Source organism: Babylonia areolata, chromosome 8 (assembly GCF_041734735.1).
Source record: "Babylonia areolata isolate BAREFJ2019XMU chromosome 8, ASM4173473v1, whole genome shotgun sequence".
Classification (NCBI taxonomy): Eukaryota; Metazoa; Mollusca; class Gastropoda; order Neogastropoda; family Buccinidae; genus Babylonia; species Babylonia areolata.
This window is the reverse complement of record NC_134883.1, coordinates 28,063,057-28,073,917: the sequence shown is the minus strand read 5'-3', so window position 1 is coordinate 28,073,917 and position 10,861 is coordinate 28,063,057.

Below are 10,861 nucleotides of genomic sequence, written 5' to 3'. Positions count from 1 at the left end.
CACTGCGTCCTTCGACGGCTGTGGCTGAGGGATGTCTACAAATCGCAGCATAGCGCGTTGTGACACATGCACATGTAACGTTCTATCAGACAGCACTCCGCCAACTTGTAAGCCCACAATGAAGCAGCCACAGCACTGTCACACACAACTCAGCAAGGACAGCTGGCCACGTTGTCCTGTTCTGTGATGCTCTCTCCGTATTCCAAGCCCTCAAGAGCTCCGCTACAAGGAGCAGTATCTTTTCCGTGGAGTTCTCGGTGTTCGTGGTACCAAGCAAAGTGGTGTTATTCGGGGAACCAGGAGCCAGTTGCATTGCTTGGTTCTAACTTTGTGACAGTTACACGTGACTAAATGCCTACGTTGACCGAACTACGCCTTTGGTCAGTTCCATGCTACACACAGTTAGTAGCGGATTACAACCATACTAGGCTCTTCCGTCCGAGCAATGCAACTGGCTCCAGGACACTACTTTGCATTAGAAGCAACGAAAGAGGAGACACACTTCCAATGAAGGAGCACAAAAAGAGCGGAGAGTGTTGAATCCCTTGACGAAGCAAAAGCTTTTAACACCACGACGCAGCAGAGTGAGAAACGCGACAGGTACTTCCAACATCTCTGTCACTACTCACAAGACAGCTGTAGGCTGGAATCAGAGGAAAAGCCGGAAATCTTCTGCCAGAGAACGGGACACAATCGCCATGCACCGCACCACACACACACACACACACACACAGTGTGACACTGAACAAAACCATGCACAGCAGGACCAATGACAGCAAAACCCTTGTCCTCCACAACTGTTACATGTAGACTGAGGCCTGGACCCCGTTCTGGCCAACACCAACGCCGCTGGAGACTGAGCTCTGCAGGAATCCTGGATGGCGTGTGGCCGGGAACGGCTGTCCCGGATAGGGACATCTAAAGCGGGAAGAAGGAGAGCAATATGTGGCCCCAGTCTGCAAGATGCCGAGTTTCGGCTGTGCCACACTCAACTCCGGGCAGGAGCTTCATGCTTGCACACACACACACACACACACACACACACACACAGAGGCACACGCATAGGCGTGCGCGCACACACACACACGCGCGCGCGCACACTCTGGCACACACGCATGCTCGCGTACACACATACACTCACACAAACACTGGCACACACATATACACATGCATGCACGTACACACACACACGCGCGCGTCGTCACCGTTATTATTATGAGCAACATCAATATCACAGTCGGCATTGACTTGGGTATCATTTATTTGCATACAAGCATCACGAAAAATAAACATCCACTGACACAATACCTAGTTTTCCTCATCAAGATAAAAAGGAATGTGTCTGTGACATTGCTTTGCATATCAAGCAAGACAGTTACCTGCAGTGGGAGTCATTGATGACAATGATTTGTTGCGGTGGTTTAATCTACCTTGATTACATGACTGGTCTTACCATTAGTCACAAAAACCACGCACAAAACCGTGCACAATCAAGCTGTAGATTTTCCTCTCTATTCTGATTTGGTTTTAGCCTAATTATAATCACACACATTACATAGTTAGCAGTTCATTGCAATTCCATAGCAAGGATTGAACAAAATCTTCCAGAACACTTAAATCATCATCTACGTTGATTCATTGACACTAGAATTCAAGATAAAAGTGTCTTTGGTTGATTTGACCTGTCATTCTTGTATCAGCGGAAGTCGTCTGCCATCAACGAAACGTGCAGTGACATCACTTCCGGCCGCTGGGAACACTCGGTAGAGGGCTGTAACAAGTCTCCAGGAAGGCATTCCAGACCAGTTTGGCGGGACAGGAGTTGATGTAGGCGTTGCCGGCCATGTCGCACTGTATGTACTTGTTCTGATGGAGGTGGGGGAAGAAGAGGCGACCCTCGGATATGGCCTGCTTGGAACAGGGGTTGCTGGCCTGACCGGGCAGCATCTGTGGGGTGGGCTGGGGCTGTCCGCTGCCGGCGCTCATGGGAAACACACACGATAGGATCGTCTGGTCCCACGCCATCAACTGAAAAAACAACAACCAGAACCCGCGTATGGAGTGGTCAAATCATAGGCTTGCGTAGGCGCTGTCTGACAGAACGGTCAAAAGCAAAATTCATCGTGACTTGAGTCTGAGCAAAGGGAACTGCCACTGTATTTGACATCTGATGTCATTGCTTTGTCATGGGTATAAATCGTTTTTCAGAGCCTTAAAACTTTCCGATTCATCTACAAAAAAACGAACAAATGAGATCTGTTTCTCAACGCCGCCAGTAAAAAAAAAAAGCCAGACAAAAACAACAATTTATCCTGCAAAAAAAGGAAGACGTGCATATAACAGAATCCGAGATTTTTTTTCTTTCTTTTTCTTTTTATTTATTTATTGTGGGTTTTTTTTTTGGTTTTTTTTTTTATAGATTCTTTACTTCCGATATTTTATCTGTTTCCGATTTTAAACTGAGAACGAAAACAAAGAAAATCGGTGGTAGACTAAACATTTATGGTGAAAATAATTTTTTCTAATGATGTGCACTGGAACTTATCAAATGCTACCTGTAAGCGATTCTCACGTTGAGCCTGTATCACAGAGAGAGAGAGAGAGAGAGAGAGAGAGAGAGACACGCGCGCACACACACACACACACACACACACACACACAGAGGACTTACGCTGGGACAGGCGACAACGGTGGGGTGTCCCTGCAGGTCACACTGGTAGTAGCTGGTCCTGTCGGATGGGAAGGGGAAGTACAGCTGTCCAAGGGCAGCCGTCTGTGGGGTGCACGGGTTGTTCCCAATCACCGGCCCTACCTGATCAGTGGGGAAGTGAGACACGATACGGTTCAGTTCAGTTACTCAAGGAGGCGTCACTGCGTTCGGACAAATCCACATAGGTATTTGTATTTCTTTTTATCACAACAGATTTCTCTGTGTGAATTCGGGCTGCTCTCCCCAGGGAGAGCGCGTCGCTATACTGCAGCGCCACCCATTTTTTTGGTATTTTTTCCTGCGTGCAGTTTTATTTGTTTTTCCAATCGAGGTGGATTTTTCTCCAGAATTTTGCCAGGAACAACCCTTTTGTTGTCGTGGGTTCTTTTACGTGCGCTAAGTGCATGCTGCACACGGGACCTCGGTTTATCGTCTCATCCGAATGACTAGCGTCCAGACCACCACTCAAGGTCTAATGGAGGGGTAGAAAATATCGGCGGCTGAGCCGTGATTCGAACCAGCGCGCTCAGATTCTCTCGTTTCCTAGGCGGACGCGTTACCTCTAGGCCATCACTCCACTGATAAGCCACACCTAGAAAGCAGATGCCTGACTACCAGGTTAACCCAACGTCCTTAGTCAGGCCTTGAGTAGAAAAAAAAAAGCATAAACGAATAAATGGTTATATCATTAAATTAATGAATTAATAGTTAAATAAATGAATAAAAAAGAAAGAGAATAATAATAATAAAAGTAAGTAGATAGATAATGAAATAAAATGAAATGCGGAAAACAAATAACACTTTCTGCGAGGAAAGGCAAAATGTGAAGTGACGGTGATGGCCCTTCTGCACTTCTGCAGAAAACGTAGTTGTTTCACTGTGATTTTCGTGCCATGATTTTTTTGGTTTAATGCCATGATTTTTATTACTTTTACTAGGAAACATCGTTCAGTGAAAGATTTTTTAATTTGTCACATTGCTTTCACAGTCTCCATGTAGAACAAGAGAAACAAAAACAATGATAAACTGGGAAATTGATATGAAGATGAGCAGAACTCACTGAACACAACGATCATCTTTATTAGGACTGGGGTACAAAGTCTCAAAACCAATAAAAACTAAATCATCACAACATTAGCAACCTGATTAAAAAAATATATATATGGACAGAATTTCGACTACGACCACCAGAACAGCAGAGAAGGCATCTGCTGTCTTAACTCTCTGGGCTCGAATTTGATTATAGTGGAGATTTGTCTTGCTCAAGTTACATCCCCACTCTCGGCCAAGAGGGTTTTAGGACAGTCGGCGTTGGGATGGTTCCCATAGGCCAAGTGGCCCTAAAGACTGCAACACTATGAGCCAGTGCAATCTTGCGTCCTGGTTTGAGATTTATGTAAGTATAACCAAGAGTGTCCAGATAAAGACTTGGCGACCGACATCCTGGCATGTAAACTCATTCTTTTCTCAGTTACGCAACAGTCCATCACTGAATCACGGCTCAGCCGCCGATATTTTCTCCCCTTCCACTAGATCTTGAGTGGTGGTCTGGACGCTAGTTATATGGATGAGACGATAAATCGGGGTCCCGTATGCAGCATGCACTCAGCGCACGTAAAAGAACCCACGGCAACAACAGGATTGTTCCTGGCAAAATTCTGTAGAAAAATCCACTTGGATAACTTGGATAAGAAAAACAAATAAAACTGCACGCAGGAAAAAAACACACCAAAAAATGGGTGGCGCTGTAGTGTAGCGACGCGCTCTCCCTGGGGAAAGCAACCCGAATTTCACACAGAGAAATCTGTTGTGATAAAAAAGAAATACAAATACAAATATATCGTGGCAGCTGTGAAGGGGTTAACAGATTTGCAGGAAGCCAACCGGTTATTGCTTTCCGTTGGGTCTCGCCACTCATGATAATCATACAGCCATAGTTACCGTGGCGACGGGAGCCTTGGTGGTGACGGGTGGTTGGGTGGTAACGGGTGGCCGGGTTGTGACCGGTGGTTGGGTGGTGACGGGTGGTTGGGTGGTAACGGGTGGCCGGGTGGTGACGGGTGGAGGGGTGGTGACGGGTGGCCGGGTGGTTACAGGGAGAGAGGTGATGGGTTGCTGCGCCTGCTGACAGCTGGTGGTGAGAAGCTGGAACACTGCAATGGGTAGGTTATTGTTACGGTGTGTGTCTGTGTGTGTGTGTGCACGTGTGTGTGTACACGTGTGTGTGTGTGTGTGTACACGTGTGTGTGTGTGTGCACGTGTGTGTGTACACGTGTGTGTGTGTGTGTACACGTGTGTGTGTGTGTGTGTACACGTGTGTGTGTGTGTGTGTGTACACGTGTGTGTGTGTGTGTGTGTGCACGTGTGTGTGTGTACACGTGTGTGTGTGTGCACGTGTGTTTGTGTACACGCGCGCGCGCACGTGTGTGTGTGTGTGTGTGTGTGCGTGCGTACGTTCGTGTGTGTGCGTGTGTGTGTGTGCGCGCGCGTGTGTGTGTATGTGTGTGTGTGTGTGTGTGTGTGTGTGTGTGTGTGTGTGTGTGTGTGAATGAACACGTGAGGCACTGAGTGTGTGTGTATGTGCGTGTATGCATGTGTGTGTAAGTGTGTGTGTGCGTGCCGTGTGTGTGTGTGTGCGTGTGTGTGTGCGTGAGTGTGTCAGAGGGAAAGAGGGGAAGTGGGAGAGACAGGAAGAGAGACAGACAGACAGAAGTAGCAATCCCTATATGCGGCACCTACCTTCTCCTTGAGGGCACTGGATGATGTACATACGGTTGTAGATGTCGCACTGCAGGAACTTGGTGGGGTCGCTGGGGTGGGGGAAAAACGTCTGTCCGTTGGGGTTGGCGCTGCACACGTTGGGGACGTTGTCGAAAGAACCTGCGGTGTTAATTGGGAAATCCGTTCAGTTGTCCTGTCTTCGTGCTATGCAATGTGGCTGTCAAACCAGTCGCTCAGTCGTGTTTTAATCAGCGTGCTATGCAACGTGGCTGGCTAATCAGTCGCTCAGTCGTGTTTTAATCAGCGTGCTATGCAACGTGGCTGGCTAATCAGTCGCTCAGTCGTGTTTTAATCAGCGTATTATGCAACGTAACTGGCTAATCAGTCGCTCAGTCGTGTTTTAATCAGCGTACTATGCAATGTGACTGAGAGAACAGTCGCTCAGTCGTGTTTTAATCAGGGTGCTATGCAACGTGGCTGGCTAATCAGTCGCCCAGTCGTGTTTTAATCAGCGTGCTATGCAATGTGGGTGGTTAATCAGTCGCTCAGTCGTGTTTTAATCAGCGTGCTATGCAACGTGGCTGGCTAATCAGTCGCTCAGTCGTGTTTTAATCAGCGTGCTATGCAACGTGGCTGGCTAATCAGTCGCTCAGTCGTGTTTTAATCAGCGTGCTATGCAACGTGGCTGGCTAATCAGTCGCCCAGTCGTGTTTTAATCAGCGTGCTATGCAATGTGGGTGGTTAATCAGTCGCTCAGTCTTGTTTTAATCAGCGTACCATGCAATGTGGGTGGCTAATCAGTCGCTCAGTCGTGTTTTAATCAGCGTACTATGCAATGTGGGTGGCTAATCAGTCGCTCAGTCGTGTTTTAATCAGCGTACTATGCAATGTGGGTGGCTAATCAGTCGCTCAGTCTTGTTTTAATCAGCGTACTATGCAATGTGGCTGGCTAATCAGTCGCTCAGTCTTGTTTTAATCAGCGTACTATGCAATGTGGCTGGCTAATCAGTCGCTCAGTCTTGTTTTAATCAGCGTACCATGCAATGTGGGTGGCTAATCAGTCGCTCAGTCGTGTTTTAATCAGCGTACTATGCAATGTGGGTGGCTAATCAGTCGCTCAGTCGTGTTTTAATCAGCGTACTATGCAATGTGGGTGGCTAATCAGTCGCTCAGTCGTGTTTTAATCAGCGTACTATGCAATGTGGGTGGCTAATCAGTCGCTCAGTCTTGTTTTAATCAGCGTACTATGCAATGTGTGTGGCTAATCAGTCGCTCAGTTGTATTCTAATTCATCAATAATCAATGAGCAGTTTCATTCTGCTTTCGTAGGCTGTGAACGTGCTCAGACGTATTTTGATTCACCAATAAAATGGGCTAATCACTCGTGTGCATGTACGAGGGGTTTTTGTTTGTTTTGATTTGTTCTTTTTGCTTCTTTTTTTAAAGGGCATTACCGTTTTTATCCCGCCATGTAGACAGCCATACTCCGTTTACAGAAGTGTACATACTGGGTAGGTTCTTGTTTCCGTAACCCACCGAACGCATACATAGATTACGGGATCTTCCACGCATGTTTGATCTTCTGCATGCGTATTATAGATAAAATTATAGTCTACACAAGTAAAAGGTTCTGGCACAAGCATGTCTGCGCATCTGTTGACCTGGAAGATCGACAGACATTTCCATCCTTTACCCACCAGGCACTGTGTCCGGGATTGGAACCCAGGACCATCAGCTTGAAAGTCGAGCACTTTAACTTGCCACTCAGATGTTGTGCCCGTCGAATGAATGAATGGATGAACGCACAAACGAATGAATGTAATTATGATAGTCGTTTCCTTGACAGCCAATCAATATAGGCTGGAGACCGGGGTTTTTACTTCTTTCCCACACCCTCCACCAGAATTTCAGTGTTGTCTGGATGCTAGTCATTTAAACCGAGGTCCCGCATGCAGCGTGCACTTAGCGCACGTAAAAGAACCTACGACAAAACAAATTCCGTAGAAAATGAACTTTGACAGTGGAACAAATAGATAGAAAAATAATAATAATTAAAATAAAAAAAATATATATATATGTGTGTGTGTGTGTGTGTGTGTGTGTGTGTGTGTGTGTGTGTGTGTGTGTGTGTAACACATACAGGCGGTGCTGTACTTGCGCGGCACACTCTGCCCGGAAGAACAGCCGGTATTTGATTCAGAGAATGTTGTCGTGATAAAAGGTACTACAACACACTCTGTGACGGATCTCATGTGTCAGTCTACCAATATATCAGACCGTCGTCTCCCCAATTCAGCTTGTGCTTTTGATATAAACTTTTAATTAAGACCGTTGGACGAACACACACACACACAACACACACACACACACACACACACACACACACACACACACACACACATACATACATACATACATGCACGCATACACGCACGCACGCAGACATAATACACATGTATATAAACACACACCGCACGCACGCTAACACACACACACACAAACATGTACACACATATACATCTACACATACATATATATATACACACAAACACGCACACACACACGCGCGCACGCGCGCTCACGCACTCATGCACGCGCGCGCTCTCACACACACACGCGCACGCACGCGCGCACACGCGCGCGTTCACAGTACTATACTCACTGAGACAGCCAGCCTGACGTCTCTCTGGAAGAAAAAACAACACAAAACAATGAAATAGAACATTGCATTTCAGCGCGCGCGCACACACCGTACGCACGCACGCACACACACACATACGCACACACACACACACACACATAAACACACACACACACACACACACACACACACACACACACACACATTCTGTCTCGCTCTCCTTCCACTCCTCCAGAGTCCGTCACCATGCGCTCCACCCTCCACCCCCCTTTTCTCTTTCTCACATCTTTCTTTCTCTCTTTCACCCAACTCCCTCATGCTCAGCCACAAAGAAACGCCACCACCACCACCACAACTAACAACAACAATAAAAAGCAACAAAAAACAATTGCTGATCTGACAAGAAAAGAGTACCATCACCACCACCACCACCACCACCACAACTAACAATAAAAAAAAAAAACAAAAAACAAAAGCAACTGGTTATCTGACAAGAAAAGAGTACCACCAACACCACCACCACAACTACAACAACGACAATGACAACAATCACAACAACAATGACCAACCAATAATCCACAAACCTCTGGAAGGCGCGGCAGTCACCACCACCACCGTTCCCAAACACACAGCCAGCACAGCTGGGAAGAGCATCCTAAACATGTTTGTTTCAGTTCCCTTTATCTCAGTCGCAGAGCAAACGGGTTTCGATCTTCTTGTCCTCAAAAACGATAGGTATGTAAATAATGATAGCCGGTATGTTCACCAGTATGTACAAATATATCTGAATATATCCTATCCTATCCTAACCGAGCAGCTTCAGTCAGTGCTGGTTGCACCTCCAGAGATGGTGAAGGAAGTGGAATGACCTACTGGCTCTGAGATGAAGGTTTTTTTGTTGTTGTTGTTTTTTTTTCAGGGCTGGGGGTCTTGGTGCTGTGAAGGCTTCGTTGTGTGAAGGGGTGTGTGGAGTCCTGAGTCCCAAGAGTTCAAGATATATATATATACCAGCACCTCCCCATTACCCCTCTCCCCCTCTCCCCTACACACACACACACACACACACACACACACGTCTTCTCCCACCTACCCCTTCCATCCACTCCAACAATACCCTCTCTCGGTCCCCAAGTCTTATCACACACTGTGTTATCACTCAGGGACCCGCCTAGGCAGAACCGGTTATGTGGCGGACTCCTGATCCAGCGATCACCAGTGATCAGGGTTCGAGGCCCCGTTTCCACAAGGCGTTGTGCCCTTGGTAAATGCACTTTAACTCACTCAGTACGGCCAGTCCTCTCTCCTCTACACAGACACCTCGGATGTCCAGTGGGTGTCTGAATGACCCAACCTTTAGCTTCCGTCGTAAGAATTGTGGTATTCTTTGTCAACATTCACCTCTTCAGTATAAGAGCCTTCCTCTTGCAATATTTTGATGATGATAATTGGGGTGAAATGCTGTTAACGTCGTCTCTTTCGCTGTTCGTACGGAGAGAGTTAATCCTTCTTCTTCTGCGTTCGTGGGCTGCAACTCTCACGTTCACTCGGATGTACACGAGTGGGCTTTTACGTGTATGACCGTTTTTACCCCGCCATGTAGGAAGCCATACTCCGCTTTCCGGGGTGTGTATGCTGGGTATATTCTTGTTTCCATAACCCACCGAACACTGACATGGATTACAAGATCTTTAACGTGCGCATTTGATCTTTTGCGTGCGTATACACCCGAAGGGGGTTCAGGCACTAGCAGGTCTGCACATATGTTGACATGGGAGATCGGAAAAATCTCCACCCTTTACCCACCAGGCGCCGTCACCGAGATTCGAACCCGGGACCCTCAGATTGAAAGTCCAACGCTTTAACCACTCGGCTACAAGCACTTTAATCCGATCGTCTTTACTCCACACAGGTGTGAATTGGGTACCTGACTGCGGTCAGGAAAAACTGCTGAAACATGCGGGAGGAGAGGATTGGGCCACTGGTTCGATCCCCACATTCGCCAGTATTTTCTCTCCCTCCACTAGACCTTGAGTGGTGGTTTGGACGCTAGTCATTCGGATGAGATGATAAACCGAGGTCCCGAGGTGTGTATTTTTGCCATTGCGTTTCTTGATCGTTTGTGACATGTGAAAGAGCACAGGCTCAGGCTTTTTGTTGCTCAAGTTTTCTTTTTTCATTATTGAACGCTATATTTTGTCTGGTTTCTTGTTACCAAGGATCCTTAAAACCAGCCGAAGTCCCGTGTGCAGCATGCATTTAGTGCATGCAAAAGAACCCTAGGCAACAAAATGGTTGTCACTGGCATATTCACATTCTTTGCTGAATTACATAGAAGGGTTCACCAAATAGTTCAAACAGAGACGCAGACAAGTCGAGCTTTAGTCTTGAATTTTACGTGTAGTGGAGCACTCCTTGTCGACAAGAAAGTTATATAACACGGTTTGACATGGCCTTAGATACACAGAAATGTGTTTCCACTGGAGTGCTGGTGGGAAATCGCACGAACCTGTGAAATCAAACGAATTTACAAACCGAACGTTATCATTTCTTCCTTATCTTCACTAAAACTGGGCGTGTACCACTGCCTGGTATTGGAGTTCTATTCGTGTCTTGTTGGGGCTTCATTGTCACCATGAGGACTTCGTTCTGAAGTCGGGAGGGGTAGGGCGCGGGGGCGGTGGGGGGTGGAGGTGGGGGGTGCGTGGAAAAAGGGGGAGGGCGGGGGGGGCACCAGTGCTAATGCAGTCAGCAGACAGTTGTGCAAGGTCTTTTTCTTCTTCTTCTTCTTC